Source organism: Haliotis cracherodii, unplaced genomic scaffold, assembly GCF_022045235.1.
Source record: "Haliotis cracherodii isolate W230 unplaced genomic scaffold, xgHalCrac1.p SCAF_1, whole genome shotgun sequence".
Taxonomy (NCBI): Eukaryota; Metazoa; Mollusca; class Gastropoda; order Lepetellida; family Haliotidae; genus Haliotis; species Haliotis cracherodii.
In genome coordinates this window covers 9,870,449-9,884,403 of record NW_027266264.1, presented here as the reverse complement: position 1 = coordinate 9,884,403, position 13,955 = coordinate 9,870,449, and the positions used below count along the sequence as shown (strand labels likewise).

Below are 13,955 nucleotides of genomic sequence, written 5' to 3'. Positions count from 1 at the left end.
CTCAGCCATGTTTGCTTTCCTTCAGCTGTAAATTACCCAGTTATTAACCCTTCTTCTTCCATTAAGCCATCACAATTTCTTATGTTGTGTCCTTTAGGTGTGGAGAAACTTGTTGGTTTGAACCCCAGATTTTCTCTAAATATTATTCTTGAGTTTTTCCTTGCTCTACCCATGCTGATTGATTGGAGTGGTATACATCGTAATGCCTGCATCACTTTATGTATGATAAACCACCATATAGTTAGTAGATAAACTAGACTTAACATACCCTTTTAAGCATGATGACCTCATGGGGATATTCTTGTGACCGCCATGTCCTTGATCCAGGACAACCTCGTGGGGATATTCTTGTGACCGCCATGTCCTTGATCCAGGACTACCTCGTGGGGATATTCTTGTGACCGCCATGTCCTTGATCCAGGACAACCTCGTGGGGATATTCTTGTGACCGCCATGTCCTTGATTCAGGACTACCTCGTGGGGATATTCTTGTGACCGCCATGTCCTTGATCCAGGACTACCTCGTGGGGATATTCTTGTGACCGCCATGTCCTTGATCCAGGACAACCTCGTGGGGATATTCTTGTGACCGCCATGTCCTTGATTCAGGACTACCTCGTGGGGATATTCTTGTGACCCCCATGTCCTTGATCCAGGACAATCTTGTGGGGATATTCTTGTGACCACCATGTCCTTGATCCAGGACTACCTCGTGGGGATATTCTTGTGACCCCCATGTCCTTGATCCAGGACAATCGTGTGGGGATATTCTTGTGACCGCCATGTCCTTGATCCAGGACAACCTCGTGGGGATATTCTTGTGACCGCCATGTCCTTGATATGTCCTTGATCCAGGACAATCTTGTGGGGATATTTTTGTGACCGCCATGTCCTTGATCCAGGACAACCTTGTGGAGATATACTACCGCCATGTCCTTGATCCAGGACTACCTCGTGGGGATATTCTTGTGACTGCCATGTCCTTGATCCAGGACAATCTTGTGGGGATATTCTTGTGACCGCCATGTCCTTGATCCAGGACAACCTTGTGGGGATATTCTTGTGACCGCCATGTCCTTGATCCAGGACAACCTCATGGGGATATTCTTGTGACCGCCATGTCCTTGATCCAGGACTACCTCGTGGGGATATTCTTGTGACCGCCATGTCCTTGATCCAGGACTACCTTGTAGGGATATTCTTGTGACCGCCATGTCCTTGATCCAGGACTACCTCGTGGGGATATTCTTGTGACCGCCATGTCCTTGATCCAGGACAATCTTGTGGGGATATTCTTGTCACCGCCATGTCTTTGATCCAGGACAACCTCGTGGGGATATTCTGTTGCCACCAATATTGCCAATACCATTTATGTTGCACCATATTTCAACAAAGTGCAAACAAGTTCAGTGCTCATCAAACAGAACTGCAGAGTAGAAGGAACAGCCGCTGGAAGAGATGAGTTTTAAATCCCAGACAGGAAGAATCGAAGTGTTGGCACTGATTTCACCTTGATTTTGGAACCTGCAGCAGGAATTGCCGATTTCTGGGAAATTACTGCCATGTGAGAACTTGAGATATGAGGGATTAGTTCCATGCAGTGCTCAATACACAAATGAAAAAAGTTATTAATTAATTCTCTCTCGCACTTCTTACCAGTGCACTGACTGGTTTCATATGTGATAATTTAGTCCGAGTGTAACATTTGCCAGTGTATTAGGTAGGGAGCAGCCTGTTAGATTGTCATCAGGTAAATTTAACAGAAATCTTCGTTTATAATGTTATACTGATAAGTTCCATTTAAGAGGTTGTCAGTTAATGGGTTAACCAATCATTGCAAGAGGATAGGGAATAAAGTCAGTGAACATTGTAAGTGCATTGCGCAGTACATGCAAACAGGAAGTGTGATCAAAAGATAACATAGCTGTTTTTTATATACTTCAGTGGGAAAAACCTCTTTGATAGGCATTTAAAAGTTGGAGTACTAAGTAAGGATGGGATTTATGGATGAACAACTTCTTTATTACAGTTAAGAGCAAGGTTTCGGTGGAGGTTTTAACACCGTTATCAAACAAGTGATGACTTTAATTTTCCGGTAGACAGCTACACAAAAACGATTTACCACCCCCCACCTGTAACCACCACCACCCCATCACTTGATGAGAGAAGCATGGTATTTCACTTGATACATGGAATATCCTCTATTTATGATCAAAATTCAGAATAACCGGGTATGTGTTAAATGATCTGGAAATATGATATTCTCTCAACGCTGAAAAGTCAAATTTTGAAAAAACAGGTGTTTTGACAAATGGTATATTCTTGGGTATGTATTAATTTAAGCTTCTAGTTCTTTTGAGAAATATATGTAAGTAGCATATATTCAGAACAATGAGGGGCGGTCGGGTAGCCTTGTGGTTAGAGCGTTTGCTCATCATGCCAAAAATCTGATGTGGGTACATTGTGTGAAGCCCATTTCTGGTGTCCCCAACCGTGATATTGCTGGAATATTGCTAAAAGTGGCATAAAACCATACTCACTCACCCAGGACAATGAATTAAATGCATGTAAATATATGCCAAAAATGTACGTAAGAGAATGGCTTTAGCACCAGTTGTGTGCAGACAATGTATCTCTGTCAAGAGATCTTATTCAGGTTGTTTCCCAGTGGCTTCCCTGGCAGACATGATCTAGCACTGCCTGTTAAACTGCCACCGGATCAGGGAGAAAAATGGATGCATTAGGGTTTAAAGAAAACCAAAGAAATAAGCTGTTTCATGTAGAGAATAGAAAGGGACGTTTTTATCCAAGCACACCATTAGATGGACAGAAAGCTGAAATTCTAAAGCAAAATGAGAGACCACATTCGTCAAGGGACACAGTCATGTTAAACTCAAATCTTATTACATCAATTTTGACTGCGTTTTATTCTCAGAATTCCAGATAATTATCAGATTCTAGAGTGCAAGGAATAAAGCTCAATGATTATGGAACCCAGGACAAAAATAATCTATTCTCTTTCCTTTATCCCAGCAGCGCCCGAATAGGCTGGGAGCAATTACGTGATGCTGTTATGGTTTCCACTGGGGTCAGTGTGGAAAGAGTCTGATGGGACTGGCTTGAATATGAATGACATGTGGGATTAGATTCATTGTGTCATAAAACATTTGCATGGAGATTGAATAAGGGTATTGTCAGTATTTTTTTTGATCTCAGACAAATACTCAGGAAGATGCCTAAAGGCACTTGTTTAAGGGAATTCCATTTGATCATGTGATGTCCATTAATATCTGCTTGTAGTGCAGACAGTGCATTGTATAAGCACTGTGACGCTTATGCATCTTATACAAAATGCAACTATTGGCTGCTTCGCCTTTTGCAAACTGGACTGCCTCCGTGGTCAAGTGGTAGGGGATCCATCCGGAGAGCGGAGGTCCGGGTTTCAATACCCCGCTGTGTCATACCAAAAGACAATTAAAGATGGTACTTGTTGTTACCCTGCATGGCGCTCGGCATTACAGGGCTAAAACAAGGACTGGTCGGCTCGGAGTCAGTACCCTGTGTCTGAGTGGGTGTTCATGTTACAGTACAGAAGGTATCTTAGTGGGCTAGCACTATAAATCAGCATCAGTCTGGACTTGTAGAAGCAGCCACACAAACACACACACACGTGCATGCATGTTGCTATAAAAGTGCAATAATCTTGGACGCGACGTTAAACCCCATTTCACCTCACCTTGTGGAAACACGTGGTATCATCCCTATTTAATGGTGATTCATGGACACATGTTCATGATATGGTCGAAATCATACAATCGACTTCTCTTTGAATATGGAAAGGGTTTTGTTGCTTTTATTCCAGTACATTGATCTGCTTACAATTCATTGTGATCCATCCACTATAGCATGGAACTACTGGGTTAACTATATTACTTCTGCACTTTGAGGAAAAATCAGCTGATGACAGAAAATTATCTTATGTCATGTTTGATATACTTTTTTTTGTTGAAACAGATGTAGGACAGATGTTGAGACAGAGGCAAGTTATTGATTAGAACAGACATTAATGTGCAGTTTTGCCATCTGAGGTTACATCATGGCAACAAGGCAACTTTCCAACAACTCGCAACAGTAGCAACACTCTAAAAGGGTTACCATGGTTACCTTAATGATTTGAGTGCATGCCCATGTATGTGCTCAGAGTATCAAAGGGGGGGCACCAGTGGTCCAATCTGAGGTGCCAAAATCCACTTTGCAGAGTTGCATCCCTTGTCCATTCCAGGATCTGCTGGTCATGGGTTTCAGCAATATATTAAAGATTTACCATGGTTATTTTCATTTATTTGTCAGCTCCATACTGTTATTCATGGGTTTCCTCTTAAATGCCTATGACCTGCATCAGTTTTGCATCATTCCTTCCCAAAATAAGCTGACATTGTCATATAGCACTCACTAAGAGTATCAAACAGACGGGGATTTCTTGGTAGTGTAGTGGGTGAGTGAGTTTGATTTAATGCCACTTTAAACATTAAATCAGTCATATCACAGCATGTGAGATTGATTAAGATGTAGGAGGAAAGCCCAAAGTGATGCACATCTAAGACGTTTACCGCTTTGGTGAAACCCAGGAGCACGGGTCACATAATGGTGCTGACAACCTAGATATAAAATCAGGTTGAATCTGGGACACAAACTCAGGATCATTGGCTTCTGCCTTAGGACAACACTCTGCACATGGAACTGCAAAGCCTCAGGACAACACTCCGCACATGGAACTGCAGGGCCTCAGGACAACACTCTGCACATGGAACTGCAGGGCCTCAGGACAAAACTCTGCACATGGAACTGCAGTGCCTCAGGACAAAACTCTGCACATGGAACTGCAGTGCCTCAGGACGAAACTCTGCACATGGAACTGCATTGCCTCAGGACAACACTCTGCACATGGAACTGCAGTGCCTCAGGACGAAACTCTACACATGGAACTGCAGTGCCTCAGGACAACACTCTGCACATGGAACTGCAGTGCCTCAGGACAAAACTCTGCACATGGAACTGCAGGGCCTCAGGACAACACTCTGCACATGGAACTGCAGTGCCTCAGGACAAAACTCTGCACATGGAACTGCAGTGCCTCAGGACAACACTCTGCACATGGAACTGCAGTGCCTCAGGACAAAACTCTGCACATGGAACTGCAGTGCCTAAGGACGAAACTCTGCACATGGAACTGCAGTGCCTCAGGACAACACTCTGCACATGGAACTGCAGTGCCTCAGGACGAAACTCTGCACATGGAACTGCAGTGCCTCAGACGACTGGGGACTGGCTGCCCCCTGGTGCTTAAAGCATTCACTCATCACGATTAGAATCTGGCTTCCATTAATTTGCGGGTACAGCTTCCTAGAGTTCATTTTGTGTCCTTGGTGCTTCAACTACAATAGTCCTGAAAGAGAAATAAAACCCCACTCCATTCAAGCACAACCTAAGTGATATATGTCATCTGAATTAAACCATGCGAGCCGTACTGCTGGTCTGAATAGAGCTTGCACAATATGATTAAGTGGAGTTTGGTAAAGAGAAAATCACTGAATGTCTGTGAGCAGACTTTATTGATTTTGTCGGTAGAATGGAGATAAGATTATGATTGTCGAGCTGATGTGAGATCTATTGCCTCTCGGAAGGTTTATAATGACACACTGTCACATGAATGTACTTGTGAATTTCAATCCTTCCTACATATTTGTTCAAAAAAAGTATTTGTTTTTAAGTGAAATATCAAAAAAAATATTTTGTGGTTTTTAACAAAAACATTTCTTTTATATTTTTTTATATATTTTTTTAAAATGTAATTTTCTTGCTTTCATTATGTCTGGCAACGTGGAACTTGATCCAAACTGGATTGTAGTGGGTTGGTTTGTTGTTTAACGCCACACTCAGCAATATTCGAGCTATATGACGTCTGTCTGTAAATAACCGAGTCTGGACCAGACAGTCCAGTGATTAATATCATGAGCATCGATCCACACAATTGGGATCGATGACATGCGTCAACCTAGTCAGCGAGCCTGACCACCTGATCCTGTTAGTCGCCTCTTACGACAAACATAGTCGCGTTTTACAGCAAGCATGGGTTGCTGAAGACCTCTTCAACCCTGGATCCTCACGAGTTGGATTGTAAGTGGATCATACCTGGATCCTTGTAAATGTGAGAAAACATTCATTAATCCTCCCAGTAGGGTTGCAATCAAATTTTATTTAACAAGTTTAAAAACAACTACAGCTGAGATATTAGATTTTCTTTGATGTCAGGAACAGCCAAAACAAAATGGAGGACAAAATTTAGGAAATAGTATTTCAAGTTATCTGATACTTTCGTTTCTGAAAAAGGGGTGAATGCCTCTCCTTGATCAATAGTGTTTCCAGTTGGACCATGATCCAGCTGAACTTGAATTCATCGATCAGGACCTGGGAGTGGGTCCGAAAGACCTTTGCATGGTCAGTGGGTTCATTTCCTAGAGAAGCATCAAGGAAGTGCATCATTGAATGAACTACTGTGTAAACAACTTGGGCAGGCCATGGACTTCATTCTACTGGACTATTTATGAGGAGACCGAGACCCATGGTCTGGTGCTCATTTACAGTGTATGTCTAGATACAGCCTTTGAAATTCAAGCTAGTCTGCTAGCCTGTGACTACTTAATTATGCTGAGGACAAATAAACATCCAGTGACTGGGTATTCCTCATTGACTTAAGGAGCAATTGAAGGCTATAATTCTCAACCAGTTCTCAATGCACCAATTTTGCTATAAAATTGACACTGAATAAAACTTGATGGAAAATGTAAACAGTTTTTTTTTTGTTTTAGCAGGACTGCATGGCTACAAACTCAGAGGACGGGTGCAAAAAGATAAACACTATTCTAAACGAAAACAAAATTTCTAAGGCTGTTGATAAAGTAATAAGTGCCCTGTGTGAAAGTATCATGATTCCTATGGTGTTATTCAGGAATTATATATTGCTGGTTAGATCTAGAAACTATGGCCTGAGATAGCAGACAAGTAAGACAGTTTTCTTGAATGACCTGATTTAAACAAGCCACAACTGAGCCTTGTCCCTCTTTAAACTAACCGACTATTGCATTCTGGGAATGGCAGGGTTGAAAATGATTCAATTCAGAAAACTTTTTAATAGGTAAAGTGAGGATAAGTTGATTTGCGAAGTCATAGCATGATACTGTTAAACAATAATGGGCGTTACTTAATAGATCCAAAGTTGGATTGAATTCAGTCTTATGAACGAAACTGATAGCACTTACGACTTCATATAAAACGTCACCGCTAAAGAATAACCAGTCTCATTTGTCTGCCAAAACAGATTCCTTAGGGCAAAAAGTGGTGAAAATAATTGTATGAATTGGATCGCTGATGATGCTGGTTTCAGCAACCTCCACTTGCACAATTTACACAAAGAAGTGAAAGTTTGTTCCCTGATGCAGCACAGCATTCTTCTGACATACGATGGTGGTCCGGGGAAAACTCGAGTCTTGACCCGACATTCCTGTGTTACTCAAACCCTATCTTATGTTGGAGACGAAGAAAATTGTACGTTTGACATTTTTATGGAAACTTGCTTATTGATTACACAAAATGTATAAATTGTTGAAGCTTAAAGGTTTCCATCATTTATGAAATAGGGTCAAATGGACATCTCAGGACTATGTCAATAGGATATAGCTCCTTGACGGATGCATCAATAATCCGCAATAGACCTTTAAACCTCGTCCCCTGGCCAGGAACTTAACTTTGTTTACTTTGGCCAAGAGCAACATGCTGTACAATGTGTTTGTCTGATTATTTATCCAGATAAAGTTATGTTGAATTTCTTTATAAGTGTAAGAATGTATTGTGGGGGAAGTTATACATTGTAGATCAACACTTTCTGTGACACACATTCATTGTAACTATTCATGATGTTGGCAGGATGGTCGGGTAGCCTAGTGGTTAAAGTGTTTGCTCGTCACACCCAAGACCCGGGTTCGATTCCCGACATGGGTACAATGTGTGAAGCCCATCTCTGGTGTCCCCCGCCGTGACATTGCTGGAATATTGCTAAAAGCGGCGTAAAACCATACTCACTCACACTCACTCATGATATAGGCATACCAACCTAATTTTTTGTTCAAAAGGACAGCATGGTTGTGTTGTGGTCAGTTCGTTCACTCTGCCAACTCTGAAGCTGTCAGTCCAGCAGAAAGTGTTTGTGACCCTAATGACAAAGTGTCACAGAATCGGAAATGGATCATAAATGGTGTCTCAGAACACAAGTTGAAAGAACAAAATAAATTGATTTTCATGTGATTTGGAATGTGATGTTTTGTCGTTTCCCAAAGGAGATATTAAATCAGACCTTACATTTACAATAATTTTGTCACTTCTTAAAGGCCATTTTTTTAAGTCAGTTCATTTTGATTTATCAATCCAACTGGGATGGCTAACTTCCAAGGTTGTCAAATGCAGGTTATATATAGGGCTCAATCTCTAAGGCAGTGTGTAGTGGTACACTGCCAGATTTATGTGGCCATCTTGCCCCAGTATCTAAAAAAACCATCTGCTCCTCATCCCAGTATCAGCAACCATAGTGCCTGCAGCATTACATGTGCATGTGATACCATTAGGACATGCTGACTATGAACACCAAACTTGTGATACTTGATGTCAATGATTAGCTTCTGTCTCCTAGCCTAACTTCCTGTTTTCATTACAAGACTGTACTCAAGAAAGGTTACTCTCTGGATCAGCTGAAAATCAATATTGGAGATTGTGGAGGTGATTGGATTTAAATACTCTTTGTCTGGGAACTTTGGTTAGTTGTGAGATTGACTGTTGATAATGCAGCCATTTCCAGACCAGACAGAAACGTTAGGATGTCTGTGCCATTAGTAGACAATACATCTTCGGATGAACAGGCTTAAAGTTCAAAGTGTCTCTCTTGGAAACACATGTGCTGTTTTTCATGAGTTATGTTATTTTTGTTTTATTTTTTACCTTTAAGTTTGGATCATGCTTTTAAATGTTCCAAAGCATTTTTGGCTCTGTACCGGTAAATGTCTCTGAAATTGTCAGTTTGTCAGCACCATACCCGTGCTCGTTGGTTTCACCGATGTGGTAAACGTCTGAGACCTGCATCACTTCGGGCTCTCCTCCCACATTAAGCTGACACGCCGTGATATAACTGTAATACTGTTAAAAGCGGCGTTAAACCCAACTCACCCACTCACTCACTCACTCTGAAATTGTCAGACTGAGTAAGCTGTACGTTGGCATGGATGATTCTTGTTATGATGAGATCATATTTTGTTCATTTGGATGTTAGTGTTAGTTTCTGGTCCTCAGTATTTATACCCAAAATATTTGAATATCAGTGCTGACAGCAACTCTAGTAAAGTTTGTGTCTTTGCTGTCATTTTGATCAATGAAGATCTGGGTTAGAATAGGTCTTGCTTGTCCTAAGAGGCGTCTGCTTGTTGTAAGAGGCAACTAACGGGATTGGGTGGTCAGGCTCGCTTGGTTGATGCATGTCATTGTATCCCAATTGCTTAGATCAATGCTCATGATATCAATCACTAGATTGTCTGGTGCTGACTCGATTATTTACAGACCGCTGTCATGTAGCTGGAATATTGCTGAGTGCTGCGTTAAACATCAAACAAACAAACAAAGAAACAAACACACTCTCAGGCATGCATCCAGGTGAGCTACAGTGATGTAGCACCATTCAGTATATCTTTTTGTAATTTTGTCTTTAGTGATTAATATAGCCCCAAATCACGAAACTTCCTCTTGACTACTTATCTGCCTTGACAACCAAGATGAGAGCCCTCAGTGTGTTGTTTCATGTGACTGCATCAACTCTGCATGAACAAACTTCTTAACTCTCATAAATATACATCGCCATGACTGGTGTCATAGAGAAGCCGCCCCCAGCTGCACGAGCATGTAAGACAGTTTCAAGGGCTTTATTGATTACAAAGGATTGAGAAAGAAGAGTCATGACAAAACATGAGTTTGTTGTAATGGCTGCAGAGCAGATTGATTTGTGATACAATATTCAATTAATTAGTCTACAAGAGGACTCCTTATTGGTCAACAGCCTAGTGAGGAGTGAATGAATTTATTTTTTTTTCAGTGTTAATTTTCTGAATATTTAGGACATCTTGGACTGGTCAACTGCAGTATTTGGGTCCCCACTTCGGGTGTTTCCTTAAGGAAACCGCTTCCGAATATAAAAGCGTGCAGGCGCTAGCGTGCCAAAATCGATTAGGAGGCATTTTTAAGCAAAAAGGACTCAAAAAATGATCAGTACGTGAAAGGAATGGTAAAAAAAAAAATGCCCTTAAGGGGGCCAAGAGTTTTACAATAGACAGTAAAGCCTTATTCTCGTGGTGTTGACTTCGTGTTGTTTGGGGGTGGGACATAAATGACGTAAGACGTCACGTGTCTGATCATGTGACATTCCTTTTATGGACTCGTCACTACAAATACCACTACGCTCATAGTACTTTGCATGGCTTGTAAGTCTTCTTCTTTTTTGTCACTTTGCTCAATTACTTTTCAAGAATGTCTGACAGCTGGATTGTGTATGATAATTTGTATGAATTGTGCAGGGGTAAGGGGAGACTTTTGGACTGGTTAGAGGATGTAGGCGAGATAGGACAGTTTGGAGGGCCTTGCTGTGGGTGTGAGAATGGTGTGATTAGCAGGAGGAGGTACAGCAGTAGGAGTGAGGGGCATGTGTGGAGGTGTAGTAACAAGAGGTGTCATCACATGATTTCTGTGAAGCGTTCTTCCTGGTTTTATAAGTCTAATTTGTCCATTCCTGACATTTTGAAAATTACTTTTTATTGGGTTAACAGGTCTAGAAAAGATTTTGTTGAAACTTGGTTCTGATCACACTTTGGTTGATTGATACAATGTTTGCAGGGGGGTTTGTTTGGAAATTTTTAAAGGAGAGAATGAGTCTATTGGGGGGCCTGGGGTAGAAGTAGAAATTGATGAATCAAAATTTGGTAAGAGTAAGTTTCACAGAGGGAGGAGAGTGGATGGTGTTTGGATGTTTGGTGGGATTGAAAAATATTCTAGCAAGATGGTCATTACTGCTGTTGAGAAACGAAATTGCGAGACATTGATTCCAATTATTAAAAGCTGGATTCAGCCGGGATCAATCATTCATTTGGACGGTTGAAAGGCTTATGACTGTTTAGAATCTTTTGAGGGGATGGAGTACATACAGTTAACCACAGTGTAAAATTTATAAATTCAGAAATGGGCATGTACAAATAAATTAGAATCAACTTGGGGAGCGGTGAAGGCATCTTTGCCTAGGTATGGCAGGAATAAAGGAATGTATGATAGTTGTTTTGTTGAGTACATTATCAGAAAAAAAAATATTTGAGTTGTTTAGTTGATCCTTTTGTTCAGTTTCTTAAGTTTGTCAGCTGTGTGTACTCTCCAGTTCGTGCACCTGATTCAGATAAAGAAAATGAAATAGATGGATTGGCAGATCTTTTCGATCAATCCGGTGAATTCAACGCCTCAGCGGATCTCTTTGATTAAGTGACTAAGGAAACATTCTATGAATATTCATGAAGGAATGAACTTAACGTAGTGCGATATATTTGAGCAAATCCAACCCCCTTTGCCTTAAACATTCAACAGCGTTTGGTAGGGTAGAAAAAATGGCGGCCTACATTTCCTCTCACTTCCGTAAAAATGTAAAAACATTCGTTCTGGTTTGGTGACCCTAATACTGCATCTACCCATCTTCTTCTATAATTCAAAGACCAAATGTCGGTTTGAATCCTGGTTCACTCCAATTATGTTTTGAGGTTTGTCAGAACCATACATGTGATTTCCTCCCACAAAAAATCTTGGCCATGCTGTCATACAATCGAAATACTGTTCAGAGTAGCATTAAACCCAACTCACTCACTCAAAGACAGAATGTACATTTTTGTTACATCTCTAGATTTGTGGTAAATGTAATGTCAAAGCCAAAGAATAGCCAATCTAAAATGAACATTTGAATCTTATTATATTAATAGAAACACTGACTTTTACACAAAGAGTATTTGCTAACATAGATATGAATGGAAGGCTGTTTGGTGAATTGGATCCTGAAAAAGCCCAAGACTACCACCATCGGGCAGTCATTATCCACACTAATTCAGGGTCTCTGGCGCAGCAAGGAAATGATTTTATTAAAAATAATAATATCCAGTGATAGGAAAAAAGGCAACTCAGAATAATGTATTGCTGAATCTATGCCAGGGCTTTCGTCTCCTGCGACTGAAGCAATTGAAGTAATCTCAAGACATGGGAAGGATCCTTACTTTTCTTTATGAACCCTTTGACCAAAGAAGTTAACAAGATGCTGGGGCTCATGGCAGAGTCACAGCGTGGCAATGACTTTTGTGTACCAACAATTTCTTGTGGGGAATAAGGGGTAACTTTAGAGCACAACCATCTATTGTTGTGTTTAATGTGCACCCCATTATTGAGAGCATGCTTTGAGAAAAAGGACTATTGTGTATATTTGCTGGCAAAAATCACTTTGTATTGCTTCAGGTGAATAAACTTTGTGAATGTACATTTTACAATAAAAATGAAATAAATTAATAATGTAAAACCAGAAGTACACTGAACACTTTTTGTAACCAGACAGCGTACAATTGTGTAATGCTAAACAAACATATACTATTCAAAAGAAGTTAAGGACCACCTGATTCCGTCAAAATACTATAATTAATCTATCATGGGTAAAGTGCTGAAAAAAACTAACACAATCAGGGCGAAATGGGATTTGAACCCACGATCTTAGGTTTCTGGTCCAAGGGATGCAGCTCTGCACAGCGATTTGCGGCGCCTTAGACGACTGGCCCACTCATGCCCCTGTGAACATATGAATGGAGTTATGTTATATAGATCGAGATACCAAACTCAACCATCAGTTGTTCACCAGCCACATCATAACAAAAGACGTGAAAAGATGGTACTTGTAACCCTGCCTGACACTCTGCATTAATGTTATAAAACAAGGACTGGTCAGCTCAGAGTCTATACACTGTGTCTGAGTAGGGTATTCACATTAAACTGTGGCTTGGTATCTCAGTAGGCTGGCACCATGAAACACACAAACACACATTGCTATATAAGTGCAATAATCCTCAATACAATGTTAAACCCGTTTGACCTCACTTCACAAAACCTGATCAGATTGTACTAGTACAACATTAATTATTATGATATTCAATCACAGCTGCTTGTTGAACTTGAAACCAGGAATGGTAATAAAAGCGAGAAAACCCTTTCCATATTTGATAGAAATCTCTGCTAAAAGCAGGGCCGATTGCACGATTCTAACTATATCATGCTCTTTCATGTGTTTATAAGTAAAGTTTCGTTGTGTTCATTGTTATTCCTGCATTCTGATTAGCTGAATTAGTCATGTGTTGCATTTATTTCGCTATGAATGTAAAAAATACAGCCACGGCTACCGAGGTGTACTGCTTTTATTACTATGGAATGTCGGGCAATCCCAATAATACAGTTGAGGGAATTCCCTTTCTGCTCACGTGTATCGTTATGGACAGAACATTTAGCCAAATTCATGCATATACATTGTCCAAACTACTCTTTGAAACCGAGAGATAAGAAGGAATAAAGAGCAAACGTGCAGGCTCGCTCGATTCTTTCTTTCCCACTCGCCTTGGTTCCGCAACTTTCCTGCCTTCGGGTTTCATTATTAGCCTTCCTTTTTCAACTATAGTCTGGAAGGTAATTTAAGGTACCGGCGTTTACTACAATATCTGAAAAACTATCGGACCTACTCCAGTCAAAGTTGGTATGAGATTATTAAACAGTCATACATAACTGGATATTACATTTAAAGACAA

General features: G+C 40.7%; 1 protein-coding gene across 1 annotated transcript in view; it reads left to right on the top strand.

Annotated features, from left to right (window-relative positions):
* Positions 1-13,955, top strand: part of LOC139472307 (uncharacterized) — a 105,459-nt gene that overhangs the window by 65,724 nt on the left and 25,780 nt on the right. The gene's annotated exons all lie outside the window — the stretch shown is intronic.